Genomic DNA, 19,931 nt, shown 5'->3' on the forward strand with positions numbered 1-19,931 from the left:
ATAATGAATTAAATACTCTTGGTGAAATTCTAGTGATTTTAATAAGTTAAAAATTGAAAAATGGTCAGCCATACAAAGGAGGTTATGGTGAAATTTTCTACAATTGTGTAAAAATAAGTTTTACTTTTTTATTCTAAAAGTGTAATTCCTACTAAATTGGATTTATGCATGGATAGATGCATAAAGAATTTAAATTAATCCAAAAAGTGTTATTTTCATCAATTTTTATTTTATGCATAGAAAGATGCATAAAGAATTTTATTTTTAATTCAAAAGAGTGATTTTCATCATAAATGATCTTATGTATAAATTAGATGGATAAAAGAAATTCTTTTATATTAAAAGAGTTATTTTCATCATAAATGATTTGTATGCATAAACATATGCATAAAAGATATTTTTTAATATTAAAAGTGTGATTTTTATCATAAATGATTTTATGCATAAAAGAAATTCTTTTATATTAAAAGAGTGATTTTCATCATAAATGATTTGTATGCATAAACATATGCATAAAAGATTTTTTTTTATTTATTAAAAGTGTGATTTTTATCATAAATAATTTTAAGCATAAATTAGATGCATAAAAGAAATTCTTTTATATTAAAAGTGTGATTTTTATCATAAATGATTTTATGCATAAATTAGATGCATAAAAGAAATTCTTTTATATTAAAAGAGTGATTTTCATCATAAATGATTTTATGCATAAATTAGATGCATAAAAGAAATTCTTTTATATTAAAAGAGTGATTTTCATCATAAATGATTTGTATGCATAAAAGATATTTTTTTATATTAAAAGTGTGATTTTTATCATAAATGATTTTATGCATAAATTAGATGCATAAAAGAAATTCTTTTATATTAAAAGTGTGATTTTCATCATAAATGATTTTATGCATAAATTAGATGCATAAGAGAAATTCTTTTATTCTAAAAGTGTAATTCCTACTAAATTGGATTTATGCATGGAAAGATGCATAAAGAATTTATTTTAACCCAAAAGTGTTATTCTCATCAATTTTGATTTTATGTATAGAAAGATGCATAAAGAAATCTATTTTTAGTTCAAAAGAGTTATTTTCATCAATTTTGATTTTATGCATGAGAAGATGCATAAAAGATTGAATTTTAATTCAAAATTTTAATTCAAAAGTGCCATTCTCATTTAAAATGAATTTATGCATAGGAAGATGCATAAAAGATTGATTTTCATTTCGAAAGTGTTATTCTTCTTAAAATGAAATTTATGCATAAATAGATGCGTAAAGAAATCTTATATCAAAAATAAGAATTCTCTTGTATTCTATAAATAGATATGAGGATGTGAAATGAATTAGATAGATGAAAATGAACGAAGAATGGATGGAGATGTATGTATGTGAAAGAATGGATGTAGATGTATGTATGTGAAGGATGTATGGGAAAGGAAAGGTGTATATGTATGTGATAAGTATGGATGTGGATGTATGAATGTGGATGTAGATGTGAATGTGGATGTGCGGATGTGGAAATGGATGTATGAATGTGGATGTAGATGTGAATGTGGATGTGCGGATGTGGAAATGGATGTATGAATGTGGAAATGGAAGTGTGGATGTATGAATGTGGAAGTGTGGATGTATGAATGTGAAAATGGATGTATGAATGTGGATGTGGATATGAATGTATGAATGTAAATGTGGATGTGGATGTATGAATGTGAATGTGAATGTGGATGTGCGGATGTGGAAATGGATGTATGAATGTGAATGTGGATGTGGATGTATGAATGTGAATGTGGATGTGTGGATGCGGAAATGGAAGTGTGGATATATGAATGTGGAAATGGATGTATGAATGTAAATGTGGATGTGGATGTATGAATGTGAATGTGAATGTGGATGTGCGGATGTGAAAATGGATGTATGAATGTTAATGTGGATGTGGATGTATGAGTGTGAATATGGATGTGTGGATATGGAAATGGAAGTGTGGATGTATGAATGTGGATGTGGTGATGGATGTATGGATGTGGTGATGGATGTGGTGATGGATGTGGATGTGGTGATGGATGTATGGATGTAGGTGTGAATGTGGATGTATGGATGTGGATGTGGTAATGGATGTATGGATGTAGATGTGAATGTGGATGTATGGATATGGATGTGTGAATGTGGATGTATGGATGTGAACGTGAATGTGGATGTGCGGATGTGGAAATGGATGTATGAATGTGAATGTGGATGTGGATGTATGAATGTGAATGTAGATGTGGATGTATGAATGTGAATGTGGATGTGTGGATGTGGAAATGGAAGTGTGGATGTATGAATGTAAATGTGGATGTATGAATGTAAATGTGGATGTATGGATGTGGATGTGGTAATGGATGTATGGATGTAGATGTGAATGTGGATGTATGGATGTGGATGTGTGGATGTGGATGAATGGATGTGAATGTGAATGTGGATGTGCGGATGTGAAAATGGATGTATGAATGTGAATTTGGATGTGGATGTATGAATGTAAATGTGGATGTGGATGTATGAATATAAATGTGGATGTGTGGATATGGAAATAGAAGTGTGGATGTATGAATGTGGATATGGATGTATGAATGTGGATGTGAAAATGGATGTATGGATGTAGATGTGAATGTGGATGTATGGATGTGGATGTGTGGATGTGGATGTATGGATGTGGATGTGAATGTGGAAATGGATGTATGGATGTGGATGTATGCATGTGGAAGTGGATGTATGGATGTGGATATGGATATGTATGTATGAATGCGGATGAGGAAGTGGATGTATGGAGGTGGAAGTACGAATGTGGATGTGTATGTGGAATAATGAATGGAAATGTGTATGTGAAATGATGTGATGTCGATATGAGTAACTGGATGAGATGTGATGGCGTGTGAATTGGGATGTGAATAAATGATATGTGATGTGAATGAATCTTATGTGATAAGATGGAAAATGATGTGATTGGATAAGAATGAGTACACATATGAATGGAATGTGGAATAAGGAATGTGGAATAAGCAATGTGGATTGATGAGGGATAATGTGGAAAGATGCGAGTTCATTATAAAAACTGTATTTGTAAACTGTTTGTAAATGACTGTTTTATGTTAAGAATGCTGGGGAAGCATTTTGACCGTCTTGTGATTAAGGTCGTGGTGGGGACCTAACTGATAAAGTTGCAACTGCTGAACGGAGAGTCAATGGAGGACATCTCGCGTAGCAAGGCCGACCGAGGTCTTGACCAGCTGCTGCTGCCGCGGTTCAATTTAAATGATGAGCTTCCGGTACGGTGGATGAGGGACCAAGGAAGCGGCCTATGAGTGAAGCGCTAGGTGACCTGCGAAGGATCCTAGAGGGTGCTGACCATACAGTGCTCGGGCTCTGGGTCGCCGAAGATACCCACACGTGCGTCATGGAAGATATTGGAATAAGGAGTAAGAGTTATTTTCTAAAACGAAGCATGGATCTAGTTGATTGACCTTGCTGGTCCTCAACGGATGAGTCCATGGCTCTTTTATATGGATCTGTTGGTTGATCTTGCTGATCTTCCATGGAGATTCCATTTTGTTATGTGAATATATTTCCGGTTATGAGCTAGGAACTATCGAAAAGGCCCCTCATCAGTGAACAGGTGGTGAGCATTCTGGTTGCCAATGATGCCATAAGTACACCGATGAATGAATGATTGGAAATATGGATTCAACCAGAGATTTTGAGGATTGTGATCAGTGACATAATGGTTTCATTAAAGGATTGTTTTAAAGTTAGCTGATGCTGAGAAAAAGGTAATTTCATATTGGGTGTGTAAGTGGTATGACTAGTTTTATGTTTGCATGAACTTTCAGCTAGGGGGCCTGGGAACTCCTTTCCATGGTACCCGGGACAAAACCTAACCAAATTCTAAATTGGATCCCATCACGACACTGGTTGGGCGGTTGGCCTAACCCATGGGACTGGATGGGGTTAGGCTGGACTGATGGATCCGTAAATTGAGACTCAATTTCTATTATAGTACGCTAGAAGAAGTAAATCCCGAATAGTAATTGTTCTATGGAAAAAGGAATCAACGGTTGTGCCTCTCGATGGGAAAAAAAGCGTTGATATCTATGATCCAAGTGCAAGTTTCTTCCTTGATCTGACCAAGTGACTTTAGGTTTGGTTGGATCAGTTTGGTCAGTAATGACACTGACTACGTTAGAGTAAAATTTTATCCTGGAGGAATCGCCTATGCTTTTAGGGCAAGGGAAGTTTTTCTAAGTTTGGTTTTGGAAGGACGAGGAGTTAGCCACCTGTCCGGATATCCATGGGCGAGGCCCCGAGTGTAGGGCCCTACCCCACGCAAGATGTGCTACTTCCGCTGCTAGCACCCAGAATCCATTGCGCAGTGGGAAAGGGGATCTTACAGTTGGTATCAGAGCTAGTTGGCTAATGAGGATCAACCGAGAAGCCAAATATGTCAAAAACTTATCAAGAAGCACAAAAACGTTGTAATTGTGTGATAAAGCTCATACGATTTGATGTTCAAACTAAAATTCATAATTTGGTAATTGGGTCTTCAGATGGAAGTACCGCAATTGTATGGAATCCCTGACTTGCTTGAGGCCTAGACATGATGGTATTTACCTTATAGTTCCAAGAACCATGACTACCCGTATATACCAAGGGTATAACTGCAGCTCTTTACTAGCAGTATATACGAGTAAAACTAAGACTTGAAATTATAAGCATTAATACTATCCAGATGATGAATTCGAATGTGGTTGATATGATTTTAAATTCTGATTGAAAATGATGAGTTGATTTGGATTATGATTGAAAAATGAAGATTTCTGAATTTTGGCTAAATTGTAATAACTAATTAAAACCTCAGTGAGGATGAATGGAACGAGTCCCTGTGATAATGCTCGTAGCTAGAATGATGTTAATGACTCCAGCAAATCACTATGAGATTAGTGGATTGTGCTGGCAGATTGCTGCTGTTAACACTTGACCCCGTGGATCAAGTTAAAGGAGGTCAAATTAAAAATCTGCATAAATGAAAAATCTCCATGAAGGACTGTTCAGATAGAAATTTCGGTCTAATGGACCATTATTGTGATAAGGAATTGGATGTTATGATCTGAGTGAATTGTTATTTAATGATGAGTTTTATATAAGGGATCCTTATCCCAGGATTCTGTTTGGGTTCACCAGAATATAAGGAACCCATAATCAGTTAGATCTTAAGAAAAAGAATTCTCCTCTAGTTTTGTGAGATGAGGACATCTCGCATTTTTAAGTGGGGTAGAATGTAAGATTCCTCCCTATTAAGAGACTAAGGTTATGTAGAAGGGTGAGAGAAGGGTGTGAGTGTGAATGGACTTAAGGTCCACTAGCTCATCTATTTAAAGATGAGGCCATGAGGCATTTTGTATGGGAGAAAGGGCTAGTTGTATGTATAAGCAACTTAATAAGCAAGAGTTTATTCTTGTACTTTTTGAGTCTCTCCCCTCCACACACTTGATCTATCATGAGCACCACGTTTTCTCAACATGGTATCTAGAGCTTAGGTGATTTGAACCACTTGTGGTGTAGATTAGGTCAAAAATCTTCATTTTTCTCTTATCTTTCTTGTGTGGAGCTCAACCCTCTTCCATTGGAGGCCTTCTAGCAGCTGGTAGAGGCAATATCTCTCTGAGATTCCAACTAGAGAAGTGTAGAGAGCTCATAGGCACATCAATTCGTACGACAAATTTCTTGGATTGGTGCTTCTCCGCGACGCCATTGTCTCTGTAGTAGCAGCCCGGCGCCTGTTTTTGCCTCCTGCACTGGTCATACAACGATGCTACGTGTATGGGCCATAATAAGCCAAGCCACCTTAGGGCTTTGAGTGGAGGTACTACAGCTCTGATTTGATAGCCCATTGAGTGGAGGTACTACAGCTCTGATTTGAGCTCCGATGGCGCCCTGACGCGACGAAAATCAGAAGAAAACCAGTCGCCTCTCTCTTTTCCCCTACATGAAGCTTCCATTAAAGCTTCATGTTTGGTGATTTTTTCTTGCTCATATCATCACCCCCTTTGCTCTAATCAATCAAGTGATGAAGTAAATGTTTGTTGCTGAGATGCTTCAACATCAACATCAACTTTCAAGCTTTCAAAGTGTGCTTTTAAGCACTAATTATGCTGTTTAACACTAATTAAGCTATTAATCCAATAAAGGGAGGTTATTATAAAGTGTTCTTAAACACTAATAGTGTTATTAAACACTAATGGTGAACTAATCACCAGAATAAGTGTTATTTGATACTAAAAATGTGCTTTTTAGCACTAATTATGTTTTATACACACTAATGGTGGTGATATTAATCATCAATCAAAGTGTTGCTTAACACTAAGGTGGTCTTAACCATCAAAGGAGGAGGTCATTTACATTAAGAAGGCTCTTCTTCATCAACATGGAGGCCGGGCACACACCATAAGTGCCACATTCAAGTCTTCATCGTCGTCAACCCGTTTCTTCCAAGGAGAAAAGGTGCAACCAGGAACCAATTGTCTTCATCTCATGTTTCAAAGAGGTTGAAGATCTCTGGTATTTTCATCAACAAACTCAATACTTGAGTTGTTTAAACTTGAACACATGTACACTAAGTGTTCATTTACAATGTTGTTGTGTATTACCCTTGAGGCTCTTGTTTGTAAGGGGCATAGGCATGTAATAAGCCGTATGCTCTCGTTTCCCAAGCCCAAGGCATTTCATTCCGCTGCATATTCTGCACTTTCATCATCTAAGATGAGTTGTAAGGTTAAGCATAGCATCCCTAAGTGCTCTACCTTATTGGTTGTCATGATTTTAGGCATCTTTTGGCATTACTTTTGTAAGAGGCATTGGCAACATTATGAGCCATGTCCTCTCCTTCTTGAGCCAAAGATGATAAACCTTATTTGTTTGAGTATTTACCTCAACCACTTACTCACTCTCATTAACCTTGTAACTTCAAACCCTAATGGGTATCATGTAACTAACATGCACAAAAGTTGTTGTAATTGTGGAGTAGACACTGCCCTTGACCAATGCATAAGGCAAGTGGTAAGACCCTCCCTTTCCCTTTCCCATTTAAATCTACCTCATTACCCATGGAGGAGATATGGTATTCAAAGGAGCATCAAGCATGTTGGAGGACCATCTAAAAGCAAACCACTTAAGCAAGGGTGGCAGCCTTGTCATGATCATTGTGTGATAATGGTCAAGGTGGAAAGCATATGGTGGAAGCAATGGCATGTATGTCTCAAGCATGTCATCTCTACAAGAAGTCAAGCAAACACAAAGAGTGGGATGCACCATCATCGAGGTGTACATCTTCATCGACAACAATTAAAGACTTAGATGGCATCAATGTAATAGTCTCTAAGGCTCTAGGAACAAATTTGTAAATCCTAGATAACCACACCTATATTCCAAACCTTGTACGCCTAAAGTTATAAAGGCATCCTATGTCCAATACCACCTATTCCATCCTTCCATAGTTGGTATTGAGGGGGGGTATTAAGAGACTAAGGTTATTTAGAAGGGTGAGAGAGGGGTGTGAGTGTGAATGGACTTAAGGTCCACTAGCTCATCTATTTAAAGATGAGGCCATGAGGCATTTTGTATGGGAGCAAGGCCTAGTTGTATGTATAAGCAACTTAATAAGCAAGAGTTTATTCTTGTACTTTTTGAGTCTCTCCTCTCCACACACTTGATCTATCATGAGCACCACGTTTTCTCATCACTCCCCAGCCTCTCAGGATGTCCAATATCTTCCCCTGTAATCAATCCCCTCTTCAAAAATATAAAAGATCTTGTTTCTACCTGCTGTTTTGGCCTAGAGAGAGAAAATGTTCTAGAAAGAGAATATTCAGATTTTGAATATTTTTGGATAGAAAAAATTCTCATCTTATTAATATAAGCTCCCCTGAAACAGAAGCTCAAAAAGATTTCCAGAAGGTGCATTAGAAATCAAGTATAATCTGCTCAAGAGGCCTTATCCTGAGGGTCAAGATTTTTTTGAAATTTTAAATTAAGGTTCGGCCAATAAGATCAATCCATGTGTGGGGAGGAGATAAATCACATTTGTAAAAGAAAAATACCCAAAAATGAGTAAATGCTCACATAAGATGAAGAGTTGACTATGTACAAGGATTATTAGTAAAAAACTATGAGTATTACTAAAAAAATGAGATATTTTGGGTATAATGATTCCATTTTGACACATGTGTAAGGAAGGGGAGTCCCTTCAAGGAGGTGCCTACTTCACATGCTTGAATGAGTTTTAAACTAAAAAATAATGTGATATTTTTATCTCTCCCCTCTCTTGGATCAAACCGAATCAAAACCGAATAAAAAAGGAACCAAACTAGGTCCAAATCTAGTCCAAATTCAACCAAACTGAATCTGGAAAATTCTAGAAATCAGTTGGTCTTGGTTAGAGCCTCCCTCTCCTATAAATAGATTCTCTAAAATTCTCTCCAAATTGAAGAAATTGGAGCTTCCCTCCTTCTTCAATCTCCATTGGTGGCTCCATCAACACACCAAACCAATTGATTGGTTGGGGGCCTCTACCGTGATCAAAGAATCAAGCAATTTGTAAGGTAAAGTGTGAATTTTGATCTTTTTCCATAATTTCTCAACGTTTCTCTCTTCTCAACCCCTCTCAATATTGAGAAGCTTAATTGGAATAGCTTTTTAATGTTATTGAAGTTAATTGATGAATGGTAGTAAGGAAATACATAAATTCTCATTTATGCTTAATTTTAATGGTTTTTATGATTTTTGTCTTCTCTAAAATGAAAATGATGTTATGCCTCATTTAAAAAAGGCATTCCCCTCTCTCTTTAGTAAATCCAACCATTCTTTATCCTAGATAAATGATTAATGGATAAAATCAAGTTTTTCATAATGTTTTTCTTAAATTAGTAGAAATTGTTTACATTAGAATGAATTAAATACTCTTGGTGAAATTCTAGTGATTTTAGTAAGTTAAAAATTGAAAAATGGTCAGCCATACAAAGGAGGTTATGGTAAAATTTTCTAAAATTGTGTAAAAATAAGTTTTACTTTTTTATTCTAAAAGTTTAATTCCTACTAAATTGGATTTATGCATGGATAGATGCATAAAGAATTTAAATTAATCCAAAAAGTGTTATTTTCATCAATTTTTATTTTATGCATAGAAAGATGCATAAAGAATTTTATTTTTAATTCAAAAGTGTGATTTTTATCATAAATGATTTTATCCATAAAAGAAATTCTTTTATATTAAAAGAGTGATTTTCATCATAAATGATTTGTATGCATAAACATATGCATAAAAGATATTTTTTTAATATTAAAAGTGTGATTTTCATCATAAATAATTTTATGCATAAAAGAAATTCTTTTATATTAAAAGAGAGATTTTCATCATAGATGATTTGTATGCATAAACATATGCATAAAAGATTTTTTTAATATATTAAAAGTATGATTTTTTATCATAAATGATTTTATGCATAAATTAGATGCATAAAAGAAATTCTTTTATATTAAAAGTGTGATTTTTATCATAAATGATTTTATGCATAAAAGAAATTCTTTTATATTAAAAGAGTGATTTTCATCATAAATGATTTTATGCATAAATTAGATGCATAAAAGAAATTCTTTTATATTAAAAGAGTGATTTTCATCATAAATGATTTGTATGCATAAAAGATATTTTTTATATTAAAAGTGTGATTTTTATCATAAATAATTTTATGCATAAAAGAAATTCTTTTATATTAAAAGTGTGATTTTCATCATAAATGATTTTATGCATAAATTAGATGCATAAGAGAAATTCTTTTATTCTAAAAGTGTAATTCCTACTAAATTGGATTTATGCATGGAAAGATACATAAAGAATTTATTTTAACCCAAAAGTGTTATTCTCATCAATTTTGATTTTATGCATAGAAAGATGCATAAAGAAATCTATTTTTAGTTCAAAAGAGTTATTTTCATCAATTTTGATTTTATGCATGAGAAGATTCACAAAAGATTGAATTTTAATTCAAAAGTGTCATTCTCATTTAAAATGAATTTATGCATAGGAAGATGCATAAAAGATTGATTTTTATTTCGAAAGTATTATTCGCCTTAAAATGGAATTTATGCATAAATAGATGCGTAAAGAAATCTTATATCAAAAATAAGAATTCTCTTGTATTCTATAAATAGATATTGGGATGTGAAATGAATCCGATAGATTAAATTGAATAAAGAATGGATGGAGATGTATGTATGTGAAAGAATGGATGTAAATGTATGTATGTGAAGGATGTATGGGAAAGGAAACATGTATATGTATGTGATAAGTATGGATGTGGATGTATGAATGTGGATGTAGATGTAGATGTGAATGTGGATTTGCGGATGTGGAAATGCATGTATGAATGTGAATGTGAATGTGGATGTGGATGTATGAATGTGAATGTGGATGTGTGGATGTGGAAATGGAAGTGTGGATGTATGAATGTGGAAATGGATGCATGAATGTGAATGTGGATGTGGATGTATGAATGTGAATGTGAATGTAGATGTGCGGATGTGGAAATGGATGTATGAATGTGAATGTGGATGTGGATGTATGAATGTGAATGTGGATGTGTGGATGTGGAAATGGAAGTGTGGATGTATGAATGTGGAAATGGATGTATGAATGTGGATGTGGATGTGGATGTATGAATGTGAATGTGGATGTGGATGTATGAATGTGAATGTGGATGTGTGGATATGGAAATGGAAGTGTGGATGTATGAATGTGGATGTGGTAATGGATGTATGGATGTGGATGTGAATGTGGATGTATGGATGTGGGTGTGGATGTTGTAATGGATGTATGGATATAGATGTTAATGTGGATGTATGGATGTGGATGTGTGGATGTGGATGTGGATGTATGGATGTGAAGGTGAATGTGGATGTGCGGATGTTGAAATGGATGTATGAATGTGAATGTGGATGTGGATGTATAAATTAGATATATAAGAGATATTCTTTTATTCTAAAAGTGTAATTCCTACTAAATTGGATTTATGCATGGAAAGATGCATAAAGAATTTATTTTAACCCAAAAGTGTTATTCTCATCAATTTTAATTTTATGCATAGAAAGATGCATAAAGAAATCTATTTTTAGTTCAAAAGAGTTATTTTCATCAATTTTGATTTTATGCATGAGAAGATTCACAAAAGATTGAATTTTAGTTCAAAAGTGTCATTCTCATTTAAAATGAATTTATGCATAGGAAGATGCATAAAAGATTGATTTTTATTTCGAAAGTGTTATTCTCCTTAAAATGGAACTTATGCATAAATAGATGTGTAAAGAAATCTTATATCAAAAATAAGAATTCTCTTGTATTCTATAAATAGATATGAGGATGTGAAATGAATCAGATAGATGAAAATGAACGAAGAATGGATGGAGATGTATGTATCTGAAAGAATGGATGTAGATGTATGTATGTGAAGGATGTATGGGAAAGGAAAGATGTATATGTATGTGATAAGTATGGATGTGGATGTATGAATGTGGATGTAGATGTGAATGTGGATGTGAATGTAGATGTGAATGTGGATGTAAATGTGAATGTGCGGATGTGAAAATGGATGTATGAATGTGAATGTGAATGTGGATGTATGAATGTGAATGTGGATGTGTGGATGTGGAAATGGAAGTGTGGATGCATGAATGTGGAAATGGATGTATGAATGTGAATGTGGATGTGGATGTATGAATGTGAATGTGAATGTGGATGTGCGGATGTGGAAATGGATATATAAATGTGAATGTGGATGTGGATGTATGAATGTGAATGTGGATGTGTGGATTTGGAAATGGAAGTGTGGATGTATGAATGTGAAAAAGGATGTATGAATGTGAATGTGGATGTGGATGTATGAATGTGAATGTGGATGTGGATGTGTGAATGTGGATGTGCGGATGTGAAAATGGATGTATGAATGTGAATGTGGATGTGGATGTATGAATGTGAATGTGGATGTGTGGATATGGAAATGGAAGTGTGGATGTATGAATGTGGATGTGGTAATGGATGTATGGATGTAGATGTGGATGTGGTAATGGATGTATGGATGTAGATGTGAATGTGGATGTATGGATGTGGATGTGTGGATGTGGATGTATGGATGTGAATGTGAATGTGGATGTGCGGATGTGGAAATGGATGTATGAATGTGAATGTGGATGTGGATGTATTAATGTAAATGTGGATGTGTGGATGTGGAAATGGAAGTGTGGATGTATGAATGTGAATGTGGATGTATGGATGTGGATGTGGTAATGGATGTATGGATGTAGATGTGAATATGGATGTATGGATGTGGATGTGTGGATGTGGATATATGGATGTGAATGTGAATGTGGATGTGCAGATGTGAAAATGGATGTATGAATGTGAATGTGGATGTGGATGTATGAATGTGAATGTGGATGTGTGGATATGGAAATGGAAGTGTGGATGTATGAATGTGGATGTGGATGTATGAATGTAGATGTGGAAATGGATGTATGGATGTAGATGTGAATGTGGATGTATGGATGTGGATGTGTGGATGTGGATATACGGATGTGGATCTATGCATGTGGAAGTGGATGTATGGATGTGGATATGGATATGTATGTATGAATGTGGATGAGGAAGTGGATGTATGGAGGTGGAAGTACGAATGTGGATGTGTATGTGGAATAATGAATGCGAATGTGTATGTGAAATGATGTTTATGTGAAATGATGTGATGTCGATATGAGTGAATGGATGAGATGTGATGACATGTGAATTGGGATGTGAATAAATGATATGTGATGTGAATGAATCTGATGTGATGAGATGGAAATGATGTGATTGGATAAGAATGAGTACACATATGAATGGAATGTGGAATAAGTAATGTGGATTGATGAGAGATAATGTGGAAAGATGCGAGTTCATTATAGAAACTGTATTTGTAAAATGTTTGTAAATGACTATTTTATGTCAAGAATGCTGGGGAAGCATTTCTACCGTCTTGTGAGATTAAGCTCGTGGGGACCTAACTGATAAAGTTGCAACTGCTATGACGGAGAGTCAATGGAGGACATCTCGCGTAGCAAGGTCGGCCGAGGTCTTGACCAGCCTCGGTTCGATTTAAATGGTGAGCTTCTGGTACGGTGGATGAGGGACCAAAAGGAAGCGGCCTATGAGTGAAGCGCTAGGTGACCTGTGAAGGATCCTAGAGGGTGCTGACCATACAGTGCTCGGGCTCTGGGTCGCCGAAGATACCCACACGTGCGTCATGGAAGATATTGGAATAAGGAGTAAGAGTTATTTTCTGAAACGGAGCATGGATCTAGTTGATTGACCTTGCTGGTCCTCAACGGATGAGTCCATGGCTCTTTTATATGGATCTGTTGGTTGATCTTGCTGATCTTCCATGGAGATTCCATTTTGTTATGTGAATATATTGCCGATTATGAGCTAGGAACTATCAAAAAGGCCCCTGAGTGAACAGGTGGTGAGCATTCTGGTTGCCAATGATGCCATAAGTACACCGATGAATGAATGATTGGAAATATGGATTCAACCAGAGATTTTGAGGATTGTGATCAGTGACATAATGGTTTCATTAATTTAAAGCTGATGCTGAGAAAAAGGCAATTTCATATTGGGTGTGTAAGTGGTATGACTAGTTTTATGTTTGCATGAACTTTCGGCTAGGGGGCCTGGAAACTCCTTTCCCTGGTACCCGGGACAAAACCTAACCAAATTCTAAATTGGATCCCATCACTACAGTGGTTGGGCGGTTGGTTAACCCATGGGACTGGATGGACTTATGGATCCGTAAATTGAGACTCAATTTCTATTATAGTACGCTAGATGAAGTAAATCCCGGATAGTAATTGTTCTATGGAAAAAGGAATCAACGGTTGTGCCTCTCGATGGGAAAAAAAGCGTTGATCTCTATGATCCAAGTGCAAGTTTCTTCCTTGATCTACCCAAGTGACTTTAGGTTCGCTTGGATCAATTTGGTCAGTAATGACCCTGACTACGTTAGAGTAAAATTTTATCCTGGAGGAATCGCCTGTGCTTTCAGGGCAAGGGAAGTTTTTCTAAGTTTGGTTTTGGAAGAACCGAGGAATTAGTCACGATATCCGTGAGCGAGGCCCCGGTGTGGGACCCTGCCCCGCGCGCAAGATGTGCTACTTCCGTTGCTAGCACCTAGAATCCATTGCGCAGTGGGGACGGGGATCTTACAGCCAGAAACAGTACAAATTTTTAGCCTGCACCACCACTACAGAGCCTAAATTCGCACTGTTCTGGCATAGCTTCCCCAGTCCTCCAGTAGCAATTATGATGCATTGGATAATAAACACTATATTTCTTACACATGATTAAAGGTGTTTTTATCTTATAAACTATTGTTTCTCACAGCAATTAGTATGCTCAACTTCATTATAAATGCTTCAGAAATGATCCTGAGTGGCTAGGGGAGAAGTGCCAGAACAGTGCGAATTTTGAGCCTACATTGCCGTTGCAGAGGCCAAATTCGCACTGTTCTGGGGCACAGCTTCCTCAGTCCTCCAGGAGCATTTCTGATGCCTTGGGTGATAAACTGGCACATGATAGACACTCCATGTTAAACAAACATGATGACACCGAGACATTGTAAGAGAAACTTAAAATTTTAATTATCAGAAGGTTACAATTGAAAGTCAGATAGGCTTGTTACAAAGGGGGGTTTGAAACAAAAGAGGTGCTTCAAAAAAAAGGTTGACATCTAAGATCTCTAGATCGTGTCTTGCTCGCCGAATGCGTCGAGCTAGTTGCACACGGAACTCTGTTCTATATCGTTAGAGAATCTCCTTCACTGTGCAAGTGAAAGGGGTTCTTCTTATCAGCAACTCAGTGTTCCTCTGATAAAACTTGATTTCTTGTAGAGCCCTATGCCCTTGGCGCATCCTTCTCCTTGGAGCTCTTTGTGTTGTGTTAGTGCGTTGGCGAGGTTGGGACTTCCTTGGCTTGAAGAGCTTGACCTTTCTATGCTTGCGCGCACTTGCAAGAACCTCCTCTTGGTCTCTCTCATGGTCTGAATCCTCCTCCTCCTCTTGCTCTGGTACCTGTGTATCAAGTTCCTCCCAGGTAGGTAGGGGACCCTGTCTTGGTAGTAGGGTCTTGCCACCTATGGTGCTATGCAATGTAGGAATGTTTTCACCAACCCAGTCAAACTGCTCAATCATCAGCCTCTGTGTCTTGATCTCTGGGGTGGCTGCATTGTGGGGTCTTCTTCACACCCTTGCTCCCACTAGAAGGGCCTGCATGTGTGTGCATTGGTGTTGCTATGGGAGAGGAGGGTTGGACTCTGGTGATCCCATTGGGCGTGTCCTAGAATCCAAGGGGTCACTCTTTTCCATGGTGTCGCTAGTATGTGGTCGTTGGGTGCCTTGCACTGTGTTTTGTGAAGGCATGGTAACACCTGCGGTGTTCTTGAAGCGTGCCATATCCATGTACAACTATGCTAACGTGGTGATGTGCTGGTGTCCTTACGTGGGTGTCTATGTAGATCTTGAGCTCAAGCTCTCTAAAAAAGTGAAATGAAAATGAAGTGAGAGAAGGAACTATTAATAGTTTTTTTTAAGGGAAAAAAACTAACTAAACTTATTTTCTTAGCCTTATTACATCTAGATTTATGCTGGTGCGTGCACAACCCAATGCCTCCCTTGTCTCCTCATTCGTACACACCAAGCACCATGCCTATGGGGAGCATTGGTCTGCAACCATTCAAGCCGAGCATGACTTTTTGTAGCCTTGCGTGCCTCTTGTGCAAGCTTAGATTGTTGGGCCCGCTCCCTAACCAATACCCTTCCAAAGGTTGTGCGATAAAACCAATTAAACATCTCTTGTAGATAGTTTGTACGTGTTCCTCCTGCAGAAGCTCCACCTCCATGTCTTGTATTTTTGAAATAAACCCCTCTTGCTTTATAATGTGATTTCTCCATCCTTTGGGTACTCCACATGTCGAGCGATCCATACTTGTTCATGAAATATGCACCATGTGCATAAACTATGTGATGTACACATGACAATAGAATTTAATTAGAAAAAGTCAAGGTTAAAACACTAGTTTATTTTTTTAATGTGTACAACTTACCATATAGTGTGTTACTTTACTCTCTCCCCAAGCACCTAGCACACTTTTGGTGAGTTCTATGATATGTTGTTGGAATGATGCTCGTTCTTGGGAAGTTGTGCTACTTTGATTCATAATGCAAACCATGCTATTGAAATTTATCCAAAGCTATTTGCACATATTTACAAGAGCTGGCATTGGACAATCTACATTTATGGTGATTGCACATAGGTCTCTCCAGAGTCCCCAAGTCTTCTCTGAATGCTCTATGTTTGTTGGCAAAAATCTCCTTGCCTTTGATCCAGTCATGGAGACCTTTTGAGCAACCTTGTATGACATACCAGAGGCCTGCTTATTCACTTCAATTTTCATGTTTCTGCCATGGCAGCCCAGAGAATTCAAAAGATGCTCTAATTTACCAAGGGCTGTGACTTTCCTCTCTTGTGTAGGCATTGTGAATGCATAATCGATATGGCACTTAAGCAATCGATCAAAGATTCTCATGAATGCATGAAGTGTGCAAAAGTGAGTATTATTTAGTGGAAAATTAATGATGGGGCTCCAATTTGAATTCCTGTTTGGTTCTCCTAGCATATCACGAGACATGACACCTTCCACCCATCTTGCATTTGGTTGTTCCTCATCTTCATCATCAGTTGACTCAATTGGATCTACTGTATCTTCTTGTTGCTTCTTCCCTTTCTTGGGACCTTTCGAGGCATCCTTCCCAACAGAACCAACCTTCTGTATACCTTTTCCATTTGTCTCTTTCTACCTAGGAATATCAATCTGAGCATTGCAGTATGGACAAGGCCATCTTGGTGTCGCGCCTTAAGCACAACCCATCATGCATTTAATTGTCGTCAAATCTCTCCCAAGATGCCAATCCACCTTGAACTTTCCTATGTTTTCTACATCTAAAAGTTGACCATCAATTTTCTTTTTGATTACATCCGTTATCCAGGGAGTCCTTTCAAACATCCATGTCAATACCTCATATGTCTCCTTCGGTACCTCGAATGCACCAAGCCACCAGACCTCTTTCTCAGATTCCACACTAAAACTTGGTTTCGTAGTCTTTTCCCATGCATAGATCATGGCCTCATTCATGAGTGTAATGCTCATACGTTCCAGTTTCTAACCTTTCACAATTTGGCACTCATCTAGCTTGAGCACAAATGAAAGTGTGCTCCCCAAAACTGCAAATAAATGATAATTTACAATATTCAAAACAAAGTCTTCATTTTCTACTGAAAAACATGAATAGTAACAATTGCAAGTTCTCACCTTCTGGTGAAAGACCATAGAGCTTCACCATAGCTTGTTGTAGTCTCTCAATATGAACAAAGATGTTATTGTAAACATCATAGTGAAATTCTATACTTGTTGTCTTGATTTTCTTTCTGCTCGACCTTGTGTCTAATTTTAGTGTGCCCTCAATGTGATAAAACTGTCCTATAGCTCGCTGCACATCATCATTATTGATACGCTTGACATTGTGAATCACCTTGAGTGTAGGAAATAAAGTGCCAGTGATTCCTTATCTTAGAAATGCATCTTTTACAACCTGACGGTTTGCTTGGTACCCTTTCATGCCCATTCTAGCTACATCACAAGCATGTTGAATTAATGAAGAATCGATGGAGGTGGTAATCTCGCTCACTACATTGCTGACAATAGCTTGGCGTATTTTAGGATGATGAGGGTCAGTAATAATTGAGAGAATATCCTTGGTATTCAGAATGACTTTGACCAAATCCTTCCATCCCTCCTTCATTAGAACCACACACCTCTTTTGCAAAAAATTCCTGGCATAACACAAATCATGACTATTTTGTTTAAATCATTGAGTGCATAATGAAAGTTTATGTTACTTACTTTGTTGTACGAATCCTTTTCTTTGGTGCTCCACCTTTAAACGCAAGAGATTCTATACCAGCCAATGTCTTTTTGCGTTCACGAAGAGCACCATTTGGCGTTGCTTTGAGTCGTTTGATAAGTTCCTCTAGCCTTTGAATCTTTGCATCCTTCTTCACATTCTCTGCGAGGATCTCTTTCATTTTATCTGATGATGTTTTAAGTTCTTCTTGACATTGTAAAAGGCTGAATTGTGATGCTTGCAATCGATATTGGAGAATATGGGTTTGCCAAGCTCCACTTATAGTCAATCTTTTGCAGTATCCTAACAAGCCAAGCTCTCCTTCACCAAGAAATTGCATAAAAGATGATAAATTGCAGAAAGGAGGGTTTGCTCTTAATGGAGGGTCAACTGGATAGAGATGCCAATCAACCCAAAGATCTACATTTTTCTCCTTAGCTATCCTACGAGCTTGGACAGATTGTGCATCAGTAGGATGGGTTTTTTTAGAGCTGCCATACTCTTCACGAATACGAATGTGTAAATCAACCTTCCGTTTTCTAACTTCACAAGGGGCTACACACACAGCTTGCAAAGGCTCCATAGCTAAGCAAAGGAAGAAGCTAAAGCAGAGACATCCTCATAGGGAGAGAGAGAGAGAGAGAGAGAGAGAGAGAGAGAGAGAGAGAGAGAGAGAGGGAGTGAGTGAGAGAGACTGTTAAAACTTTGCTGTTGTAGGTTTAACACAAATCCATTTTTCTAAGTAAAAAATGATATTTTTGATATACAAATATACTAACATGGAGTTTTTCATCAATAAATTACATTTATGAGAAAATTTAAAAAATAAATAAATTTTGGGGTCCCCACAATTTTGGGATCTCATGGATGTAGTGGTTCCTGACAGCAGTTATGTTTATGGGGTTGTGGGGACCTGACAATTAGTTATGGAAGTAGTGGCTCCTGAGACAGGCTTCTGGCGTGACCCTTGAATTACAAGCTTTTTGGAGGGAAAATTTTATTTTCATCATATATATTGATTGGGTGGTGTTTTTTCCACCTTAAGATGTTAAAAAATCACTTTTTAGGGCCCACCTAAATACGAGAATGTTTTGCTGATGTGGAAGGGAGATATGGTGGGAGTCAATGAGAAAGGAGATTTCAAACTGTCAAGAAAGATTCAATTTGTAGAGAGTGAAGATAAAAAAATTCAAAAAGTAAGAGAGAAAGTATCAGAAAAGTCAAAAAGTAAGAGAGAGAGTATGAGAATATTCTCTTTAAAAAGTGAAACTAGGGGGGTATGGCTGATGTGGCAAGGCAGAAAATAGGGGTCATCATAGCCTTTTTAAAATTAGGAATCCTTAGGAGGCCCTTTTTGGGTCCAAAAAAATCCTAATGCCTAGAGTCCAACGGTATTTTTGTTCCCAATCACATTGTGGGGCTAGTGTCAATTGTTTTGTTCATGATGACACAAAGGACTTTATTTGTGCTCTTGGATTGGCCATTGGCTTGGGGGTGTTAAGGGGAAGATTTTATGTGGGTGACTAGGAATTCTTGAAACAAGAATTAGATCAGTTGATTAACAAAGTGCGTGCCATTTTCACTCACAATATCAAGAGGGCATCCAGAATGAGTGATCAGTGATTCATAAAGGAACTTAGCAGTGGATCTTGTGTTAGCTCTGCGGCGGGTAGCCCTGGCTGTAATATTTTGTGACTGTTATAATGTTTCAAGCTTAAGCGTATCAAGCCAGACTAATGGGTCATATTAAATCAATGCCCCATTTTTCAAATAGTTGTAAGGACACGACAAGGTACAGGGGTATACAGTCAAAGTCTGGGATTGCCACTCGGAATTCTTCTCACAGTGTTTGACATATTCTACTCCGTC

Source organism: Cibotium barometz, chromosome 20 (genome assembly GCF_041138505.1).
Source record: "Cibotium barometz isolate CiBa-2024 chromosome 20, ASM4113850v1, whole genome shotgun sequence".
NCBI lineage: Eukaryota > Viridiplantae > Streptophyta > Polypodiopsida > Cyatheales > Cibotiaceae > Cibotium > Cibotium barometz.